General features: G+C 43.5%; 1 protein-coding gene across 1 annotated transcript in view; it reads left to right on the forward strand.

Moving 5' to 3' along the window:
• The first annotated feature begins 2,125 nt into the window (after window positions 1-2,125).
• LOC138354347 (inhibitor of nuclear factor kappa-B kinase subunit alpha-like) overlaps window positions 2,126-23,566 on the forward strand; it is a 153,611-nt gene continuing 132,170 nt past the window's right edge. The window contains exon 1 of the mRNA XM_069308507.1: window positions 2,126-2,177. The gene's annotated coding sequence lies outside the window, so the exon portion shown is untranslated. The remainder of the gene's footprint in view (window positions 2,178-23,566) is intronic.

Here is a 23,566-nt window from a genome sequence, read left to right on the forward strand (position 1 = left end):
GGAACAACTGATGAAGGAGTCCGAGTACAAAATATGGCTGAAACACATTCCTTTGCGGAAGGTCAAAAAGAGTATCAACTTAGAGAACGCAGATATTACAAAGGAAGGAAAATAATAAGTGAAACGCTCAAGGAAACATGACTTTTACACAAAATAATGTAATTTAAACAGGGAGGTTGAAAAAATATAGCTGACGCTGAAGCAGTTATACTAGACTGAAGAAATATAAATAGAACAGAAAGCTATATAAGACACTAGAAAATATCCTAAATGCTTTATCACATAAGGAAAATAAAAATATAAAACCCTTCGCCAGTATTGGACCATGACTTACCACATCCAGAGGACGGCAAAGAAATCAATTAAATGCTAAATGATCAGTATGACAATGCTTAATACCCTAATAAGCAATAAAATATTTATTCAGGTAAAGGTACATACATTGAAAATGAGTTACAAATATAATGTGGATTTAATAGACAGAGTTAGTACATACAATGCCTGAAGTCACTAATAAGCACAGCGTTTCGGACAATATGAAAGTTGAAGATCCGGGCAGCTTCTTTATGAACATATCCAAAACTTGAATAATATAACTGAAAATAATACGAGCACAGAAGATTGGCAGAGAAATTGACAACATACCCATGCACTCAGCCCCGGGACAAGACTCCTGGAACTCCATATTTATAAAGAAATACAATGTACTAGTTGTAGAAGCACTCAGTGTAGTGTGGAGGAGGGGCTTGGACACGGGCGAGATACCACATTCACTAAAATCAGCAGATATAACTTCACTATACAAGGGAGACAGCAAAGCTTTGTCTGGAAATTACAGACCAGCCGCACTAACATCATATATAATGGAAGGTTTTGTGGTCCAGACTGTCCACAGTTTGGACCACAGTCACTGTGAACACACAGTCTGGACCACACTCACTGTGAACACACAGTCTGAACCACACTCCAGGATTCCTGATGAACCACATCAGGAATCTGTACACCAGTTGATTGACGGTTGAGAGGCGAGACCAAAGAGCCAGAGCTCAACCCCCGCAAGCACAATTAGGTGAGCAATTAGGTGAGCACACTATATCATGCAGGACTCGTAATTCTGTGGCGCGGGTTCGATTCCCGTACCAGGCAGAAACAAATGGGCAAAGCTTCTTTCACCCTGAATGCCCCTGTTACCTAGCAGTAAATAGGTACCTGGGAGTTAGTGAGCTGTCACAGGCTTCTTCCTGGGGTGTGTGTGTGGTGTGGGAAAAAAAAAGTAGTTTGTAAATAGTTGATTAACAGTTGAGAGGCGGGCCGAAAGAGCAGAGCTCAACCCCCGCAAACACAACTAGGTGAACACTGTGAACACACAGTTAAGGGGGGGGGGAGCTCTGTGAACAAATGCACTTTGCTTCATATCACAGTTATAGCTGTGTACCAGGCAGTTGTCTCTTTGGAACAGCATTTCCTTAATAGGATCAAGTATCCAGTTTAAGGTATTCCTTCTGTCTGAATATATTATATTCCATTGATCTTCCGTATAACTTTACACATCGCTAATGCTCTACATTTATCGCTAGTAAAGACAGAGTTGTCTGTGGTACGCGAGTATCTGTGAGGAATTCTTATGCTGAGTGATTCTTTTCCTTCTGCTGAAATATGATTGTTCGGGCGTGAATTATTTCTTTGCGAGCGTGAAGGTGAGGCCAGGAAGGACGCCGCAGTGAGTGGCTTTGTGCAGTGACGGTAGCCTAGTGACATTACCCGGGTAATGGGTAATGTCACTATTACCCCCATTACCCAGGTCATTATATGGGTAATTTCTTTCGCGTGTCCCACATGTTTTCCAGGACATTCCCCTGGAATCTTTCTGTATATTCTTTGTTCCAGGTCTGGATAATGCTAATTTTTTGCCCAGTGAAAATAATTACAACATATTTGGGAGGATTGAATGTAATGCATTCGACAGGAAATCTTTTTACATTACTTTCACAGCATCTCTGATAGGTAATAGGTAGTGATGAAGACAGGCCATCATCAGCATCTTTATTATCCCCATTGGTGTCCGTGATGCATATCTAATGGATCTAATCTCCGTCAACAGGGGATGAAGGTGAACAGCACATTATGGCGAACTGAAGGCCATATACTGCACTTCTCAGCCACTTCTGGCCCACCAAGTAAGATATATCTGTATTTATAAATATGTCTGAGAATATGTCTGTGTCTGTCAGTCTGCTCGATGATGATGATCACACACTTGCAGGTAGCCTCATCATACTTTGCAGGGGTGACTGCCTAACCGCTTGGGCTGGACGGTAGAGCGACGGTCTCGCTTCATGCAGGTTGGCGTTCAATCCCCGACCGTCTAAGTGGTTCGGCACCATTCTTTTCCCCCCCCGTCCCATCCCAACAGCCCTGGAAACACAAAACGTAACTGACCCTATTTTCCGCTTGTTACAACTTGTAATAAACTTGTTCCATCTTGGCTTAACGTGTTTATGACGTATTAGAACGTTGTTACAACTTGCTATATTGGTTGTTATGACTGGTTAGGAGGTGTTAAAACTTGTTCGAACGTTGTACCAACGTTGTAGTTTCGCTGTGTGTTTGGCGGGAAGTTGTTAGAGAATGGTCCCGGGCAGGTTCGACCCCCTATGCCCCATCTTTCATGAACAGGCAAATGATACCAATTTCCAACCTCGTTGAATACTTGACTCTAAGATACTCTCTACTCTAATAAGATACTCTAATACCCTCTCTAAGAGTCATCCAGCATAGTATTACCTCCATGATGATTAAATATTCCTTCGTCTTGTGTAGTTTGGTGAAGACTTTGTAGCAAAGATGGTTACAGTGATGAAGAGAAGATGGTGAAGAGTAAAGACGGTGGAGAAGAGTAAGGAAGATTATGAAGGTATAGGGAAGATGATGAAGGGTTATCTTGAGATGATTTCGGGGCTTTTTAGTGTCCCCGCGGCCCGGTCCTCGACCAGGCCTCCACCCCCAGGAAGCAGCCCGTGACAGCTGACTAACACCCAGGTACCTATTTTACTGCTAGGTAACAGGGGCATAGGGTGAAAGAAACTCTGCCGATTGTTTCTCGCCGGCGCCTGGGATCGAATCCAGGACCACAGGATCACAAGTCCAGCGTGCTGTCCGCTCGGCCGACCGGCTCCGACCAGGGTAGGGAAGATGGTGAAATAAAATGAAAATGGTGAGAGGGGAAGGTGGCATGATGATAACTGTAGCCAATATATAAGGTAAGAATGTAATGTGTGAGGTGAGGGATTGAAGTAAAGCTCAGGAGGTAACAAGAATAAAGACAGCTCCAGAAAGCCTAATAGCGAAGAGAAAGAGAAGTAAAGACAAAGAGAGAGAGAGATAACAGCATAAAAGTTAAGAAGGAGGGTTAGAGGAGCTCAAGGTAAGTCAGATCACGTTTGTTAAGAAGGTTGGAGCACTGAGACAGGAGTACACAGCCTGCACTATGGTGCATGTTGGGTATGTTGTGTATGAGGTTCATGTTGGGTATGTTGTGTATGAGGTTCATGTTGGGTATATTGTGTATGTGAACACATGGACAAGCCGCCGTCTGTGAGCAGTAGAGACAGCAGCAATACAGCCTAGACTATGGTTATGTTGTGTATGAGGTTCATGTTGGGTATGTTGTGTATGAGAACACATGAACAAGACACCCGTATGTGAGCAACAGAGGCAGGAAACAGTGCTCTTGAAGAAGACCAATCTATAGTTTTTTTTTTATTATTATTTTCTACCACAGACGTGGCCACACATTTACAATGCTAACTAGCATATATACATTTTCTTCTGTTCTCCATGGACAGGGTTAGAGATGTGTTAAACATATAGTTCAGGGGTTTATTGAACAATCAACCACAGGTGATTCGGTGCTTTTAAAATACATACGTAAATACATAGATACACAGATTTACGTATGCCCTACATAAAGTGTTCGATGTGTCTTTTACATAGTGTCATTAATGTGCATTTACAAAGGTGAAATGTAATTCTGATCAGCTTCCATATATACTTTATACACATACATACACACACACACACACACACACACACACACACACACACACACACACACACACACACACACACACACACACACACACACACACACACACACACACGAGGAGGGATACCGAAACCAAAAGGTTAGCATACCGAAAGGGAAACTATGAGGGGATAAGAAAATTCCTAACAGATATAGCATGGGAAACAGAGCTCAGGGGAAAGACGGCCCAAGATATGATGGATTACATCACGCAGAAGTGCAAGGACGCAGCAAACAAGTTTGTCCCAGTCCAAAAGGAAAACAGAGAAATGAAGATGAGAAACCCATGGTTTAATCAAAGATGTAGGCTAGCTAAGCAGCAAAGTAAAAGGGCATGGAGAAACTATAGGAATAACAGGACACTGGAGAGCAGAGAAAGATACCAGAATGCCAGGAATGAATATGTCAGGATGAGAAGAGAGGCAGAAAGACAATACGAAAATGACATCGCAAGCAAGGCAAAGACTCAGCCTAAATTGTTGCATAGCCACATTAGGAGAAAAACAACAGTAAAGGAACAGGTTATGAGATTAAGGATAGGGGCGGAAGGATTCACTACAAATGACAAGGAAGTGTGTGAGGAATTGAATAAGAAATTCCAGGAGGTCTTCACCTTAGAACAAGGAGAAATTCCAGAGGTAAGTGAGGGAATAGCTAACCAGGAACCACTGGAAGAGTTTGAGATTACCAGTGGGGAAGTAAGGAAGTGTTTACTAGAGTTGGACGTGACGAAGGCTATAGGCCCAGATGGAATCTCCCCTTGGGTTCTAAAGGAAGGAGCAAGAGAACTGAGCCTACCACTCTCCATAGTGTATAACAAATCACTGGCAACAGGGGAACTGCCAGATATTTGGAAAGCAGCTAACGTAGTCCCGATATACAAGAAAGGGGATAGACAGGAGGCACTGAACTACAGGCCAGTGTCCCTAACCTGCATACCATGCAAGCTGATGGAGAAGATTGTGCGAAAAAAACTAGTGGAGCATCTGGAGCGAAGGAACTTTGTAACACAGCATCAACATGGGTTCAGGGATGGCAGGTCCTGCCTCACAGGGTTACTTGAATTCTACGACCAGGCAACAAAAATAAGGCAAGAAAGAGAAGGGTGGGCAGACTGCATATTTTTGGATTGTCAGAAAGCCTTTGATACAGTGCCACACAAGAGGCTAGTGCGAAAGTTGGAGATGCAGGCTGGAGTGAGAGGGAAGGTACTCCGGTGGATAGAGGAATACCTAAGCAACAGGAGACAACGAGTCTGTGTGAGGGGTGAAGTCTCAGATTGGCGAGACGTCACAAGTGGAGTCCCGCAGGGGTCAGTCCTCGGACCTATACTGTTTCTGGTATATGTAAATGATCTCCCAGAGGGTATAGATTCGTTCCTCTCAATGTTTGCCGACGATGCAAAAATTATGAGGAGGATTGAAACAGAGGATGATAGTAGGAGGCTACAAGATGACCTGGATAGACTGAGTGAATGGTCCAACAAATGGCTGTTGAAGTTCAACCCGAGTAAATGCAAAGTAATGAAACTAGGCAGTGGAAACAGGAGGCCAGGCACAGGATACAGAATAGGAGATGAAGTACTTAATGAAACAGACAGAGAGAAAGATCTAGGAGTTGATATCACACCAAACCTGTCTCCTGAAGCCCACATAAAGAGAATAACGTCTGCGGCATATGCGAGGCTGGCTAACATCAGAACGGCGTTCAGGAACCTGTGTAAGGAATCATTCAGAATCTTGTACACCACATATGTAAGACCAATCCTGGAGTATGCGGCCCCAGCATGGAGCCCGTACCTTGTCAAGCACAAGACGAAGCTGGAAAAAGTCCAAAGGTATGCTACTAGACTAGTCCCAGAACTAAGAGGCATGAGTTATGAGGAAAGGCTGCGGGAAATGCACCTCACGACACTGGAAGACAGAAGAGTAAGGGGAGACATGATCACAACCTACAAAATCCTCAGGGGAATCGACCGGGTAAACAAGGACGAACTTTTCAACACTGGTGGGACGCGAACAAGGGGACACAGGTGGAAGCTGAGTACCCAAATGAGCCACAGAGACGTTAGAAAGAACTTTTTCAGTGTCAGAGTAGTTAGCAAATGGAATGCATTAGGAAGTGATGTGGTGGAGGCTGACTCCATTCACAGTTTCAAATGTAGATATGATAGAGCCCAATAGGCTCAGGAATCTGTACACCAGTTGATTGACGGTTGAGAGGCGGGACCAAAGAGCCAGAGCTCAACCCCCGCAAGCACAATTAGGTGAGTACACACACACACACACACACACACACACACACACACACACACACACACACACACACACACACACACACACACACACACACACACACACACATATACGTACATATACATATATACATACATATATATACACACACACATGCATTCACATACATTTGTCTCTTTTACTCTGACAGGGTGAGATAGCTGATAGAGAAACTAGAGTGCAATTAAGCACTTAAACACTGAAGGTGATGAAGGTGCTTTTACAAGCTCAGGTAATATAATTACATCATATATATACATTGTATGATTGATATATTACATGGTCAATCTTGGATACAAGTCCAATATATCATCAAGTGTTCCAGTACTCATACAGTAACTACAGAGTTCAGCATACCTTAGCCCAGGAGGGCGAAAGTCAGTCAGTATGGGACATTCTACAATATAATGTTCAAGAGAGTGCATGTTTTCTCTTTCACAAAGTTGACACATTGTGTTCTCGGCATTTGGGTTTTGAGAAAGCTGCCAGATACGTCTATATCCCTGGCGTATTCTGGCCACTATAACATCACATTGCCGGATGATTAAGAGTCCCTAACATGACGGAAGAGAGAGTTGGTTGTGTCTGGAGACTTAACACTTCCTTCGTGTTCTCTTAGTCCGTCACAAAGTGTAGGGCGAGTTTCACCAAGGTACTGAAGAAGAACAAAAAAGCAAAATAAACACCAGCACCATTGGAAGCAGGAGGAGCAGAGTGGACCAGATTATCATCAAGTGTGTTGAAATTGAAATAAGTTTATTGAGGTAAAATACACACAAAGGTATGAGGTAGCTCAAGCTATTCTCACCCCGTTCAGTACAACGTGTTCATACATATATATACACACATCACAAACAATATACATATTACTGAACATTCTGAGTGATAAATATAAACATTTCTACCTTTACACAAGTAGTATGTTACCAGACGTACACACAAATACTTATATGACTAGGTATAGAGACAGTTTGAAATAGATATTCAGACAATCCAACAAAAGGTTGCAATCTTGCTGTAAAATTCTTATATCTCTCCAGAATATCATCAACCTTTCCGTTGTGACACATCCAGGCTATTTGTTCCGGAACAGTCCTTATATCAGTGTTTCTATATACATTAATCAACAGACAATCAAGAACATAATGGGCAAGGGTGTGAGACCTTAACATACCACATAGTTTACACTTCGTGTCATTATCATGAACACCTATCCCATATTCCCAGTAATATTTGTACCCAAGCCTGAGCCGCATGTGCACAGAGTCACTCCAAGCATGTCTCCTTTTACCATAAGTGAAATGTTGGTGTTTTGACTCTCACACATGTAGTGTTGCATGGTTTGACTTCCCTCATACATTATACCTCTCCTCGCCACTTCTGCCTGTGCCTGAATATTTCTGATTTGGCTTCTTATTTGTCTCATTGTGAAAAGACATTCAGTGTCAACTTTGAATGTGACACGTTTGGCCAAGTCATCCGCCACCTCGTTGAGCACTATTCCAACATGAGATGGAATCCACATGAACTTCACTTTGTGACCTTTCAGCTGTATCTCAGTTATCCTTTTCTTACAATCCTCAACTATGGACATGAAGATTGGATTTCGACTGTATAAGGAATCAAGTGCTCCTCGGCTATCGACAAATATAAAGACATCCTTGTCGTCATGACGCACTTCCTCCAAACAGAATGGCCTGCAGTTCAGCTTGTGTGGATGATATATAATTACTAAGTCGAAGTTCAATTTTCCTGTCCACAGTCCCAAACTCCGTATATTCCCTTATTAGGACACCACACCCGGCCCTGCCATCCTCCGCCACCGACCCGTCGCAATATACATGTAAACTGTTGCCTCTTGGTAACCGAGATATCATGCTTCCATACAAACACCGTAATTGTCCCGGTTCATGATGAATCTTTTTCACCTTGAGGGGTACAATTTCGACGTCTATTTTCTGTACTTTCCAGGGAGCAGACATATTACAGTGTCGAGAGGGTTTACAGCAGTCAAGTACATCGTATTCCCTGAGGTCATGAGCTAATCCCCTCGTGTAGCGTGTCTCTCTCAGTGTCCTAGAAGTGTGTACGTCACTCAAGCAGGTCTGTACGCTCTGAAACAGCTTATTCCCTTCTTTTCTCCACATGAAACGAATAGATACTCTAGTGTTAATGTCACGGACTCTATCATACACACTCTGTAAGTTTAATTCCATTCTCATTATTTCAATCATTGCATTTCTTTGACATCCAAGAATAATCCTCATAGCCTCGTTCTGTATCAACTCTATTGTTTTAATTCTGCCTTGGCCTGTGTAAGACAAAACGGGTGGGTCGTAGTCTATCAGGGACCGAACAGTGCTCATGTATAACATCCACAAGACAGGTGCCCCAACACCTGCACCAGAAAAAGCCAGTGCTTTTAGAGGATGCAGACGGGCTTTACACAAGGTGCTGATATGATGTATTTCACCATTTTTACTCTCACATGTGTAGCCAACATAAAGGGAAATAGTGAAGAATTTTTAGTTCGGATATAAAGGGAAGGCAGAGCACAACCTTTCTAGTCTTGGAGACTGGTTTAGGATGAAGAAAAGTTACCTTAGCTTGATAATAGGCACAGTTGATCCAATTTAAGGGATAACCAATTCGCGAGAAAGACTTATTAAGAATAGAAATGTCAGAATCAAGAAACTGAGGATAACTGATGCGTAGGACTCGGAGGAGGAAGAAGGAGGCGAGAACACTTCTCTTATGGTGACGATGATGAATGTAGATGATAAAAGAAATGAATGTATAGATCAGTGTACATAGGCTTACGGTAGACAGCGGAAGAGAAGCCAGACACAAACTTCTGAACATGCACCTCTAGGGAAAGGAAGAATGGAATTACATTCCCATTTAACTTTGATATTGATAGGAGCCATATTATTTAGAGAGAGGAAAGGCTGGAAAAGACTAGAGTGACCAGAGCAAAATCCCCATCAACATAGCCAGAGAGAGAGAGGGACGAGCGTCAATACTGGGAAGAAGAACAGTTTCAAAGTATTCCATATAGAGACTAGCAAGAGCAGGAGAGAAAGGAGCTCCCTTACCGACATCGAAGATGACTTTCTTTATCAGGTTCAGAGGAACTGATGTAGGATAACAGCTCTTAGCTTGCAATTACGTTAAGAACTTAACACAATTTCAATGACTTCCGCAATGTTTACCATTGAAAGAGAAGGTTATCTTCAGGTTATCTTGAGATGATTTCGGGACTTTAATGTCCCCGCGGCCCGGTCCTCGACCAGGCCTCTACCCCCCAGGAAGCAGCCCATGACAGCTGACTAACACCCAGGTACCTATTTTACTGCTAAGTAACAGGGGCATAGGGTGAAAGAAACTCTGCCCATTGTTTCTCCCCGGCGCCCGGGATCGAACCCGGGACCACAGGATCACAAGTCCAGCGTGCTGTCCGCTCGGCCGACCGGCTCCTAAAGATAGAATTAAACAGAAGAAGATAGAATTAACATAGTTTGATGAGCTCAAGGAAGACACCAGCAGGAAGCAGCAGATGAAGAAGGGCCTCATTCGCCCCAGGAGGCCTGGTCGACGACCGGGCCGCGGGGACGCTAAGCCCCGGAAGCACCTCAAGGTTGCCCCTCTGATTAAGAGAGAACATCATCAATGAGAAACATTAGTAAGAAGAGAATGAACATGAAGACTAAGCATCTTGCAGGAGGGCTTCAGGCGCAGACTTTATAAAGTCCTGAGAGTGTCGAAGATGAGCAAAAGTAATGAGATAATGAGTGAGAGTTTTATTCACTCCTGATATTGTTATTCTCAGTGCATCAGTTACAAAGTTTGGCCCTGATGGCTTCAGTAACGCGCATAGTCTATAAGGAAGTTCCGTGACCCCGCAGCCATTTTGTTTTTTTGCGACGCGGGTGTTACTTAACACCTGCGGCAATACTGACGTTGGTGGATGTTACTTTGAATATATTTTAAGATCTGGATCCCTTCGTGGTGGATATTTTTACCCTCAAGTGCCCATTCTTTTCTTTTGAATGTCTTGATCAATGACGTTATTTGTGGTGTGTGTGTGTATATATAAGTAGTGGTTGTACAGTTATACATGTTTAATTCTATATCTAAAATGTTTTTATGAGAAAAACTTAACAGTATGGTTAATTAAAACTTAAATGTGTTAATGTCCGCTGTTATTACATTATTTTTTTTTTAAAGTTACAGATTGTTCACTAATGGATATAGTGTTTGACATTACACACACACACACACACACACACACACACACACACACACACACACACACACACACACACACACACACACACACACGGTTGTATATCAGAGACCTATCCAACTCTGACCACACAATATGTTACTGACCACCCATCCAGTATTGTTTTGTCCTGAACATAGTCCAATACTACAGTAAACTCTCAGAGTATAAGTGGATTCCTTCTCACATTAGCATGCAGGAACATGACAAAGTTGACGCCCTTGCTAAGGCTGCAGTAAATAAAGACAGTATTGAACGGAATCTTGAGTTATCAAATAGGTCCCTTAAAAGTGTCATTAGACGAGAACTCCTGGATGGATTTGAAGAAAGTAGAACAGTGCAAACAGGAACTAGCAGGTCCATTGTTCATCACAATGAAATGTGTGAAGTAAAACATGTGTATGGGGCAAGTAACAAAGTCAGTAGACTAACAGATGTTGTCACAGCTCGTATAAGACTTGGCTACAAGTATCTCTGGCAGTTCGGCTTGTATAGGGATCTAGATGAAGTAAAGTGTAAAGTGTGTGGACAAAGACAGGGACACACACTCGAACACTATATCTTGGATTGTAGTAAAATTGAGTCATTTAGAGATAAATCTAAGCATTTAGAGATAAATCACTCTGTATGATATGGCAACCTATCTTATTACCATGGATAAATTACCTGAAATCCTTGCACTGTATCCATATTTCGCTTCCAGTAGATGAACGACATATGAGATTCAGAAACAAGTAGTGTATTTTGAGGACTAATAATAAACAGAAGCTCCCCTATGACTAACTCCATTGGTCAAACTATTATGTATTAGCGATAAGATCTACCATTAATGTATAATGACTTACTGTAAATATATAACTCTTAAAATAGCACTTTCTCTGTAACTAGCTGACATACTAACTATAAGGTGTGAAGGATAGATGAAATTGTTTATGTAATAATTTAAGAGGAGGTCTGATAAAGACCTTTTATGCCCTCTGTAATGCTTTTTGCGCTACCGCTCACAGGATGAGTATGGGGTGCACAATAAACTAGCCGCCTCCGACGGCAACAATCAAATCAGTCTCAGTGTATACACAGAGAAGCGGTTTACACCTCTCGGTGAATACACTCCTCTTGAGGAGTATCTTTCAGGCCTTTAGACAGTGTAGTCTTATCTACATTGTAATTTACCAGTGCTAAAACCACATTACATTACAACAGGGTTATACTGAGTATACAGGAAAGTGTAGCCGCTTCTCAGTGTATATATACACTTGTGGTTCCTATAGTTCTAGACTAAGTGTTGGAACTATAGTTAAGTGGCTGATTGGTGAGTGTAATCTGTTATGGTGGATGGGATGACCCCTCCACACCTCACCAAACCATAGTCACTGTCACACAGGACAGTGAAGATGATGCTCATATTCACTGCCACACAGGACAGTGAAGATGCTGCTCATATTCACTGCCACACAGGACAGTGAGGATGCTGCTCATATTCACTGTCACACAGGACAGTGAGGATGCTGCTCATATTCACTGCCACACAGGACAGTGAGGATGCTGCTCATATTCACTGCCACACAGGACAGTGAAGATGCTGCTCATATTCACTGCCACACAGGACAGTGAAGATGCTGCTCATATTCACTGCCACACAGAACAGTGAGGATGCTGCTCATATTCACTGCCACACAGGACAGTGAAGATGCTGGACATATTCACTGCCACACAGGACAGTGAGGATGCTGCTCATATTCACTGCCACACAGGACAGTGAAGATGTTGCTCATATTCACTGTCACACAGGACAGTGAGGATGCTGCTCATATTCACTGTCACACAGGACAGTGAGAATACTGCTCATATTCACTGCCACACAGGACAGTGAGGATGCTGCTCATATTCACTGCCACACAGAATAGTGAGGATGCTGCTCATATTCACTGCCACACAGGACAGTGAAGATGCTGGACATATTCACTGCCACACAGGACAGTGAGGATGCTGCTCATATTCACTGCCACACAGGACAGTGAAGATGCTGCTCATATTCACTGTCACACAGGACAGTGAAGATGCTGCTCATATTCACTGCTACACAGAACAGTGAGGATGCTGCTCATATTCACTGCCACACAGGACAGTGAAGATGCTGGACATATTCACTGCCACACAGGACAGTGAGGATGCTGCTCATATTCACTGCCACACAGGACAGTGAGGATACTGCTCATATTCACTGCCACACAGGACAGTGAAGATGCTGCTCATATTCACTGTCACACAGGACAGTGAAGATGCTGCTCATATTCACTGCCACACAGAACAGTGAGGATGCTGCTCATATTCACTGCCACACAGGACAGTGAGGATGCTGCTCATATTCACTGCCACACAGGACAGTGAGGATGCTGCTCATATTCACTGCCACACAGGACAGTGAAGATGCTGCTCATATTCACTGCCACACAGGACAGTGAAGATGCTGCTCATATTCACTGCCACACAGGACAGTGAAGATGCTGCTCATATTCACTGCCACACAGGACAGTGAAGATGCTGCTCATATTCACTGCCACACAGGACAGTGAGGATGCTGCTCATATTCACTGCCACACAGGACAGTGAAGATGCTGCTCATATTCACTGCCACACAGGACAGTGAAGATGCTGCTCATATTCACTGCCACACAGGACAGTGAAGATGCTGCTCATATTCACTGCCACACAGGACAGTGAAGATGCTGCTCATATTCACTGCCACACAGGACAGTGAGGATGCTGCTCATATTCACTGCCACACAGGACAGGCTCATACGAAGGGTCCTGGTAGTACAGTTGGGTTCATTCTCGACTCACAATCGTGAATTCCGGGTTCAAATCCCCGGCGGTATAGAAACGATTGGGCTCGTTTCCTATTACCTATTGCTCCTGACCACCTAGCAGTAAATAGGTACCCAGGAGTTAGTCATCTTGTCCTGGGGTTGCATATATATATATATATATATATATATATATATATATATATATATATATATATATATATATATATATATATTTATATATATATATATATATATATATATATATATATATATATATATATATATATATATATATATATATATATATATATATATATATTTCTTTCTAGCCTCATGATACTCTTTTTATGAGGCTATATCGAGCTATATAAAATGCACGTTTTAATTTACATATTTTTAATGGATTATTTCCATTAAAATTTGTAGTGGAAGTATAATTACTTCCATTAATATTGTTAATGGAAGTAATCTATTGTTTACTTTCATATTGGTGTTGATCCATTAACGATGCAGCTCAGAATCTAATATGGACAAGTAAATTTTGTTATAGATTGTTAGGATGCCTTCCACTATACTAAATTCATTGAAATAGTTATTAAGTTGATAGTATATGTGTAAAATCTCTTTCACATTCAAAATGTAGTGTTCGCTGAATGTCTGAAGACAGAATGATATTCCTTCTGGTAGCTGGAAGTGCATTGACTATAGGGCGATGACTTATATTTTGATAGGGGAGTCTTTATAAACAACTAAATCTCTTCTACCGTTCCATCCTAACTAATTGTCATGCTCCTTGCAGTCAGATGTGTACAAGTGTTCAAACTTGACTCATTAGTTGTAATTGATTCTAGATCATCCTTAATTGTGCTTAACTCTTTAAGACATGTTCGTGTCTAACACAGATTCAACAATGTTGTTAATGATGGGAACAGAGTCCACATTGTCTGAATTATATCTCATGTTAGTCTCCTAATGCATAAAAGAACTTACAGAAATTATCCAAAGAATCTACCTTGAAAAAAGGAGTTGCCTGTAAGCTGTTTGAAAGCAGCAATTTATCAAGACCTCCAACAAAATCTTATAGATCAGAGGCAAAGTGAAATCTACACTAGCAAATCTATCTATCATCATTATCATGGAAGAAGAGCCACACATCTATTGATCACCCAATAAAACTAACAGACTCCAAGATGTTACTAGTGGTAACATCTAGGTAGTGGTAAAGGGTCCACTACCACCCACAGGATGGGTACAAGGTCCACTACCACTCACAGGATGGGTACAGGGTCCACTACCACTCACAGGATGGGTACAGGGTCCACTACCACTCACAGGATGGGTACAGGGTCCACTACCACTCACAGGATGGGTACAGGGTCCACTACCACCCACAAGATGGGTACAGGGTCCACTACCTCTCACAGGATAGGTACAGGGTCCACTACCTCTCACAGGATAGGTACAGGGTCCACTACCACCCACAGGATGGGTACAGGGTCCACTACCACCCACAGGATAGGTACAGGGTCCACTACCACCCACAGGATGGGTACAGGGTCCACTACCACCCACAGGATGGGAACAGGGTCCACATCCACCCACAGGATGGGTACAGGGTCCACTACCACCCACAGGATGGGTACAGGGTCCACTACCACTCACAGAATGGGTACAGGGTCCACTACCACTCACAGGATGGGTACAGGGTCCACTACCACTCACAGGATGGGTACAGGGTCCACTACCACTCACAGGATGGGTACAGGGTCCACTACCACTCACAGGATGGGTACAGGGTCCACTACCTCTCACAGGATGGGTACAGGGTCCACTACCACCGACAGGATGGGTACAGGGTCCACTACCACTCACAGGATGGGTACAGGGTCCACTACCACTCACAGAATGGGTACAGGGTCCACTACCACTCACAGGATAGGTACAGGGTCCACTACCACTCACAGGATGGGTACAGGGTCCACTACCACTCACAGGATGTGTACAGGGTCCACTACCACTCACAGGATAGGTACAGGGTCCACTACCACTCACAGGATGGGTACAGGGTCCACTACCACTCACTGAATGGGTACAGGGTCAACTACCACTCACAGGATGGGTACAGGGTCCACTACCACTCACAGGATAGGTACAGGGTCCACTACCACTCACAAGATAGGTACAGGGTCCACTACCACTCACAGGATGGGTACAGGGTCCACTACCACTCACTGAATGGGTTCAGGGTCCACTACCACCCACAGGATGGGTACAGGGTCCACTACCACCCACAGGATGGGTACAGGGTCCACTACCACCCACAGGATGGGTACAGGGTTTACTACCACCCACAGGATGGGTACAGGGTCCACTACCTCTCACAGGATGAGTACAGGGTTCACTACCTCACACAGGATGGGTACAGGGTCCACTACCTCTCACAGGATGGGTACAGGGTCCACTACCACCCACAAGATGGGTACAGGGCCCACTACCTCTCACAGTATGGGTACAGGGTCCCCTACCACTCACAGGATGGGTACAGGGTCCACGACCTCACACAAGATGGGTACAGGGTCCACTACCTCTCCCAGGATGGGTACTGGGTCCACGACCTCTCACAGGATGGGTATAGGGTCCACTACCACCTACAGGATGGGTACATGGCCCACTACCTCTCCCAGGATGGATACAGGGTCCACTACCACTCACAGGATGGTCCACTACCACTCACAGGATGGGTACAGGGTCCACTACCACTCACCGGATGGGTACAGGGTCCACTACCACTCACAGGATGGGTACAGGGTCCGCTATCACACACAGGAGGGGTACAGGTCCACTACTACTCACAGGATGGGTACAGGGTCCACTACCACTCACAGGATGGGTACAGGGTCCACTACCACCCACAGAATGGGTACAGGGTCCACTACCTCACACAGGATGGGTACAGGGTCCACTACCTCTCACAGGATGGGTACAGTGTCCACTACCACCCACAGAATGGGTACAGGGTCCACCACCTCTCCCAGGATGGGTTCAGGGTCCACTACCACCCACAGAATGGGTTCAGGGTCCACCACCTCTCCCAGGATCTATCCCTTTGAGATGTAGTTCTTTCTAGTCTCAATAAACATACTTGAACTTGAACTAAGATACGTCTTGAACATTTCCTCCATACACAAATTAGCTTACCAAACGTCCTTTAGATCTACATCCATATAAACCGAGACATTATTATTATTATACTGTATAACTCTACGTTCCACCAGATGACAAGTTAACCAAATTCACACATTTGATCTGACCTTCGCCTGACACACACACAACTGGGGAGCACCTGGAGCTGTGCTATACATCCAAGCTAATAACAAAACCTTATCTAACTAGTTTTTAGGATTAAAAAATTTGATATTTTAAACAACATATAATTTTCTTTACCCTTTTATGTTTTTATAATAGATGTGTGCTTGCACTGTGTCACTGTGGAATTCCTTTATGTGACCATAGTGTAAGACACTTTTTGATTTACTAATGGATTATTTTATTAAACTTGATTTTATAAAATCGATTTAGTCGTAATTGTTGTACTTGATGAAATATTCAGCGAACGCGCTAGGAAGAAGATTGCATTTAAATTTTGGGTGTTTTGGTTCTGTGATTACGTCACGATGGTGGGACAAGATGGCGTCCGTGCGAGTGTCAGTATTGACGCGGGGCCTCTCACCACAGTGCTCTTGCGCGGTGCCCGGGACCCAGCATGAATATTTGCATGAGTCTTGTGCTACGATGTTACACCCTTTAGCTCATATGATATAATTTGTAGGAGGTTTTTGTTCTACAATATAGGACCGAAGACTTAAATTTTTGTATCTTTTGGAGAGTCTTTTGCAACAATGAAGAACCTATAACAGTGATGTATTTATAGGCTGGTTATGTTCCACAATGTTGGGCCCCAAGACTTCCCAATAAACTTGCCCCTCCGGGCAAAATTTAAATTTAAAACTACACTGTTGTATGCATACTGTTTAATACATCATCTATCTTGAGCTCCATCCACTCAGTTTGAAGTTATTTCCTCAAACTGTATTATATTTTGTTATATTTTGAGGTCTCAATGTTGCCTAGTTCCAACATTTCCTCTCTCTCTGCTGGTCACGATTCTGGCCATTTAATATAAATTTGATCGGAGATATTCCCGATATAGAGCAGTTAGCGATAGCGGGAAACACTTCATTTGTAACCATTGTGGTGGAACTAGTTACAAGCTGACTCAAAGAGGCGACCTTGACCATTTATATTAGATAAGGTTAATATGCTGGAATATGGCGCATTCAGCTGGTAAATGTTGCTCCTTCTAGATTACCAGCTCCTAAAATGTTGCTCCTTCTAGAGTCCCAGCTCCTAAAATGTTACTCCTTCTAGATTCCCAGCTCTTAAAATGTTTTTTCTTCTAGATTCCCAGCTCCTAAAATGTTGCTCCTTCTAGATTCCCAGCTCTTAAAATGTTTTTTCTTCTAGATTCCCAGCTCCTAAAATGTTGCTCCTTCTAGATTCCCAGCTCCTAAAATGTTGCTCCTTCTAGATTCCCAGCTCCTAAAATGTTGCTCCTTCTAGATTACCAGCTCCTAAAATGTTGCTCCTTCTAGATTACCAGCTCCTAAAATGTTGCTCCTTCTAGATTCCCAGCTCCTAAAATGTTGCTCCTTCTAGATTACCAGCTCCTAAAATGTTGTTCCTTCTAGATTCCCAGCTCCTAAAATGTTGCTCTTTCCAGATTACCAGCTGCTTTGCTATTTTGGCTTGGTTAACCTATTTCAACAGTTTGTTATAAAGCCTAGGTTTAAAAGGAGAAATATGTAAACACAGAACTTGCAACATGGATGAGGCTTCGCTAGGATGCAAGCTGTTTGTTAGTAACCCATCGCCTTCTTATAGTAACTCCCTAAATGTATCTAGAATCCAGATTTGCTAGTAAAGTCAGTAATTAACATGAGGGGACTGCTTACCTAAAGTTATTATTCGGTATAATACTGCGAATACATTTAAAATTACAATGGGCGAGTTATCCTCTTAAAATTTAATGGCGCCTTATGTGTCTTGTTTCACAACAAGATTGTCATATACAGACTTCAGTGAAACTAATAATTTGTTCGTCTATATTTTTTGGTATTCATTTTGAGGATTCCTGCTTTTTACTGAAGACTCATTGTTTCATTCTGTCCTGCAGACCTGCTATACCATTATACTCATTATTCATTGTGTGGTATTTCCTTACAATCGTGTCTGACAAAGGTGGAGTGTTCAGTGATTAGTGAATGTCTGAAAACAAAAATTATTATTCCTGTTGGAGGATGGTTGATCCTGTTAAACAAAATATCATTCAGTTGTCAATGATTACTTTAAGTGCAGGTGTGGACTCATGAGGCCAGGCAGTCCTCATGAGTCCACACCTGCAGGTGTGGACACGAGGCCAGGCACACGGTCACTATGATTGCCTGGGCGAACACCTAAGATAAGGGTAGAAATAGCCTAAGCTCCTCTATCCCTTTGAGATGTAGTTCTTTCTAGTCTCAATAAACATACTTGAACTTGAACTAAGATACGTCTTGAACATTTCCTCCATACACAAATTAGCTTACCAAACGTCCAATAGATCTACATCCATATAAACCGAGACATTATTATTATTATACTGTATAACTCTACTTTCCACCAGATGACAAGTTAACCAAATTCACACATTTGATCTGATTTTCAACTACAAATTGGCAAGTGGGACCTTATAGAATACAATATTTTTACCTTCTCAGAATATTTTAATATGAATTCCTTGCTTGATAACGTCAGTATTTGGTTATCACGAGCCTAGTGTATTTAAAACATTTAAAGCGTATATATTAGAGGTTCAACGTGAGCTTGTTTTCAACACTATATCCTTCAGATTACTTGTCATTTCTTCTGAAGTATCTTTTGCAGAAGCTGTAGACTTACAAAATGATTTTGTGGGAAACATTGGCGTAGTTGTGCCTATGCAACAAACACCTGTACTGGATTTGGTCTATTTCAACCGTGAATCGGGATACGCAAGAACAAAAATTAAGGACAAAACAAAAGCTATTTATTTGGCCCATTTGTTGAGCGATCTGTAATCTTCTTGTTTGAGGAACTGTTCACTTGAGACAGTTAAGCAAGTCCCAGCTGTGACAGGATGAACAACCCAGCGGGTTTTCTTCCTATTGGGGAGTGTTGTACATGCTGCTATGGCGGTGTGTCCACTCACAAGATGAGTGGCGCTGCCCAATACTGTCACTATGGCGGTGTGTCCACTCACAGGATGAGTGGCGCTGCCCAATACTGTCACTATGGCGGTGTGTCCACTCACAAGATGAGTGGCGCTGCCCAATACTGTCACTATGGCGGTGTGTCCACTCACAGGATGAGTGACGCTGCCCAATACTGTCACTATGGCGGTGTGTCCACTCACAAGATGAGTGGCGCTGCCCAATACTGTCACTATGGCGGTGTGTCCACTCACAGGATGAGTGGCGCTGCCCAATACTGTCACTATGGCGGTGTGTCCACTCACAAGATGAGTGGCGCTGCCCAATACTGTCACTATGGCGGTGTGTCCACTCACAAGATGAGTGGCGCTGCCCAATATTGTCACTATGGCGGTGTGTCCACTCACAAGATGAGTGGCGCTGCCCAATAAACTCGCCTCTCGAGGCAAAATTTAAAATTTAAAATTTTGTTGAGCGAGAAATATACAACGAAAGTATTTATCTATTTCACAGCTACTTACCTTACCTGATGAGATATATAAATATTATCTGGCAGACCAAAGCCACGTTTATGTTAAACAGTTGACCAGACCACACACTAGAAGGTGAAGGGACGACGACGTTTCGGTCCGTCCTGGACCATTCTCAAGTCAATCATGGTCCAGGACGGCCCGAAACTTCGTCGTCCCTTCACCTTCTAGTGTGTGGTCTGGTCAACATACTTCAGCCACGTTATTGTGACTCATCGCCTGTATGTTAAACAGTTGTCTAAAAGACTCTAAAACTAAGGTTTTCAACATTCTCAAGTGCTTGCAAGCATCAAGTAAGAGAGCTGACATGTGATGTCTTGCACTGTTACCAGGAAACTTCATAGCGAAGAAGAGACACAGTTATGAAGTCAAAGACATGAAGTCTGTGTTAAGACACAGTTATGAAGTCAAATTTAAAGACATAGGTTTCTAGTTTATAAATGAGTTTCTAGTTCGTAAACTATAGAAAATCAATCTATATATTTGTGAAAACTATATAAAGATGTGGCACAAAGCAATGGCTTTGTAGTTGCTGTTAGAAAAGATAGATGCTTGGTAGTTCTTGAGAACAGGAACAATTACAAGAAGTATTTATGACACATGGGTATGTAGCATGGGAGAAAGAATGTGAAGATACATATATATAGACAGTTTCAGCGTCTCGTAGTTATGGCTGTCAGAGTCGTTGTTAAAAATGGTATTCATAACTCACACTGTTAAGTTTCAGTACAGCTTCCTTAACCATTACAGTGTGTAGGTGTTTAACAGTGAGGGCAAGAGGAACACAAGTCTCAGCCTCCTGTAGGGCTGCTGGCCCTGCAGGAGGGCCAGCAGCCCTACAGGAGGGTCAGCAGCCCTACAGGAGGGTCAGCAGCCCTACAGGAGGGCCAGCAGCCCTACAGGAGGGTCAGCAGCCCTACAGGAGGGCCAGCAGCCCTACAGGAGGGCCAGCAGCCCTACAGGAGGGTCAGCAACCCTACAGGAGGGCCGGCAGCCCTACAGGAGGGTCAGCAGCCCTACAGGAGGGCCAGCAGCCCTACAGGAGGGCCAGCAGCCCTACAGGAGGGTCAGCAGCCCTACAGGAGGGCCGGCAGCCCTACAGGAGGGTCAGCAGCCCTACAGGAGGGCCAGCAGCCCTACAGGAGGGCCGGCAGCCCTACAGGAGGGTCAGCAGCCCTGCAGGAGGGCCAGCAGCCCTACAGGAGGGCCAGCAGCCCTACAGGAGGGCCAGCAGCCCTACAGGAGGGTCAGCAGCCCTACAGGAGGGTCAGCAGCCCTACAGGAGGGCCAGCAGCCCTACAGGAGGGCCAGCAGCCCTACAGGAGGGCCAGCAGCCCTACAGGAGGGCCAGCAGCCCTACAGGAGGGCCAGCAGCCCTACGGGAGAGCCAGCAGCCCTACAGGATGGCGGCATCAGTTATACAGGAGGGCCTGCTGTTGTACTTACTACATCTTGTATTCATATATTCCCATTTACTAAGCACTACGAGGTCGTCCTCAATACAAGGTCACTGTTGTTAAGGAAGACATATATTGCTTACACCCTCATCTCATACCAAAAGGCACGTCTAGACAGCTGCTCCTCTTAAGTAGACTTTCTTAAATGAACGTAAGGCTTAGCCATATTTCTTTGATTCTGAGCTACACATTTCAGACAGTAATGTTACTGAAAACATTCTTAATTGGACTATAAATCGATACTCCATGGAGATATTCTGTACTCTTTTTTGAACTATTCACAGAGATGCTTTGAACACCTTCCTATCATACTTAGACACCTTACTATCATACTGCAAAAGATACATAGAGGATCTGTTTTTCTTTTAATATATATAATTACAGTGTATTAGTACAGCTGCCCTAGACTATATGAAGGGTTACACAGTGTGTGTCAAGAGCCAGCTGTGTGATACTAAGGTACCTGGACATTTATACAGCTGCCCTAGACTATATGAAGGGTTACACAGTGTGTGTCAAGAGCCAGCTGTGTGATACTAAGGTACCTGGACATTTATACAGCTGCCCTAGACTATATGAAGGGTTACACAGTGTGTGTCAAGAGCCAGCTGTGTGATACTAAGGTACCTGGACATTTATACAGCTGCCCTAGACTATATGAAGGGTTACACAGTGTGTGTCAAGAGCCAGCTGTGTGATACTAAGGTACCTGGACATTTATACAGCTGCCCTAGACTATATGAAGGGTTACACAGTGTGTGTCAAGAGCCAGCTGTGTGATACTAAGGTACCTGGACATTTATACAGCTGCCCTAGACTATATGAAGGGTTACACAGTGTGTGTCAAGAGCCAGCTGTGTGATACTAAGGTACCTGGACATTTATACAGCTGCCCTAGACTATATGAAGGGTTACACAGTGTGTGTCAAGAGCCAGCTGTGTGATACTAAGGTACCTGGACATTTATACAGCTGCCCTAGACTATATGAAGGGTTACACAGTGTGTGTCAAGAGCCAGCTGTGTGATACTAAGGTACCTGGACATTTATACAGCTGCCCTAGACTATATGAAGGGTTACACAGTGTGTGTCAAGAGCCAGCTGTGTGATACTAAGGTACCTGGACATTTATACAGCTGCCCTAGACTATATGAAGGGTTACACAGTGTGTGTCAAGAGCCAGCTGTGTGATACTAAGGTACCTGGACATTTATACAGCTGCCCTAGACTATATGAAGGGTTACACAGTGTGTGTCAAGAGCCAGCTGTGTGATACTAAGGTACCTGGACATTTATACAGCTGCCCTAGACTATATGAAGGGTTACACAGTGTGTGTCAAGAGCCAGCTGTGTGATACTAAGGTACCTGGACATTTATACAGCTGCCCTAGACTATATGAAGGGTTACACAGTGTGTCAAGAGCCAGCTGTGTGATACTAAGGTACCTGGACATTTATACAGCTGCCCTAGACTATATGAAGGGTTACACAGTGTGTGTCAAGAGCCAGCTGTGTGATACTAAGGTACCTGGACATTTATACAGCTGCCCTAGACTATATGAAGGGTTACACAGTGTGTGTCAAGAGCCAGCTGTGTGATACTAAGGTACCTGGACATTTATTCAGCTGCCCTAGACTATATGAAGGGTTACACAGTTTGTGTCAAGAGCCAGCTGTGTGATACTAAGGTACCTGGACATTTATACAGCTGCCCTAGACTATATGAAGGGTTACACAGTGTGTGTCAAGAGCCAGCTGTGTGATACTAAGGTACCTGGACATTTATACAGCTGCCCTAGACTATATGAAGGGTTACACAG

Source organism: Procambarus clarkii, chromosome 62, assembly GCF_040958095.1.
Source record: "Procambarus clarkii isolate CNS0578487 chromosome 62, FALCON_Pclarkii_2.0, whole genome shotgun sequence".
In the NCBI taxonomy this organism is placed as follows: domain Eukaryota; kingdom Metazoa; phylum Arthropoda; class Malacostraca; order Decapoda; family Cambaridae; genus Procambarus; species Procambarus clarkii.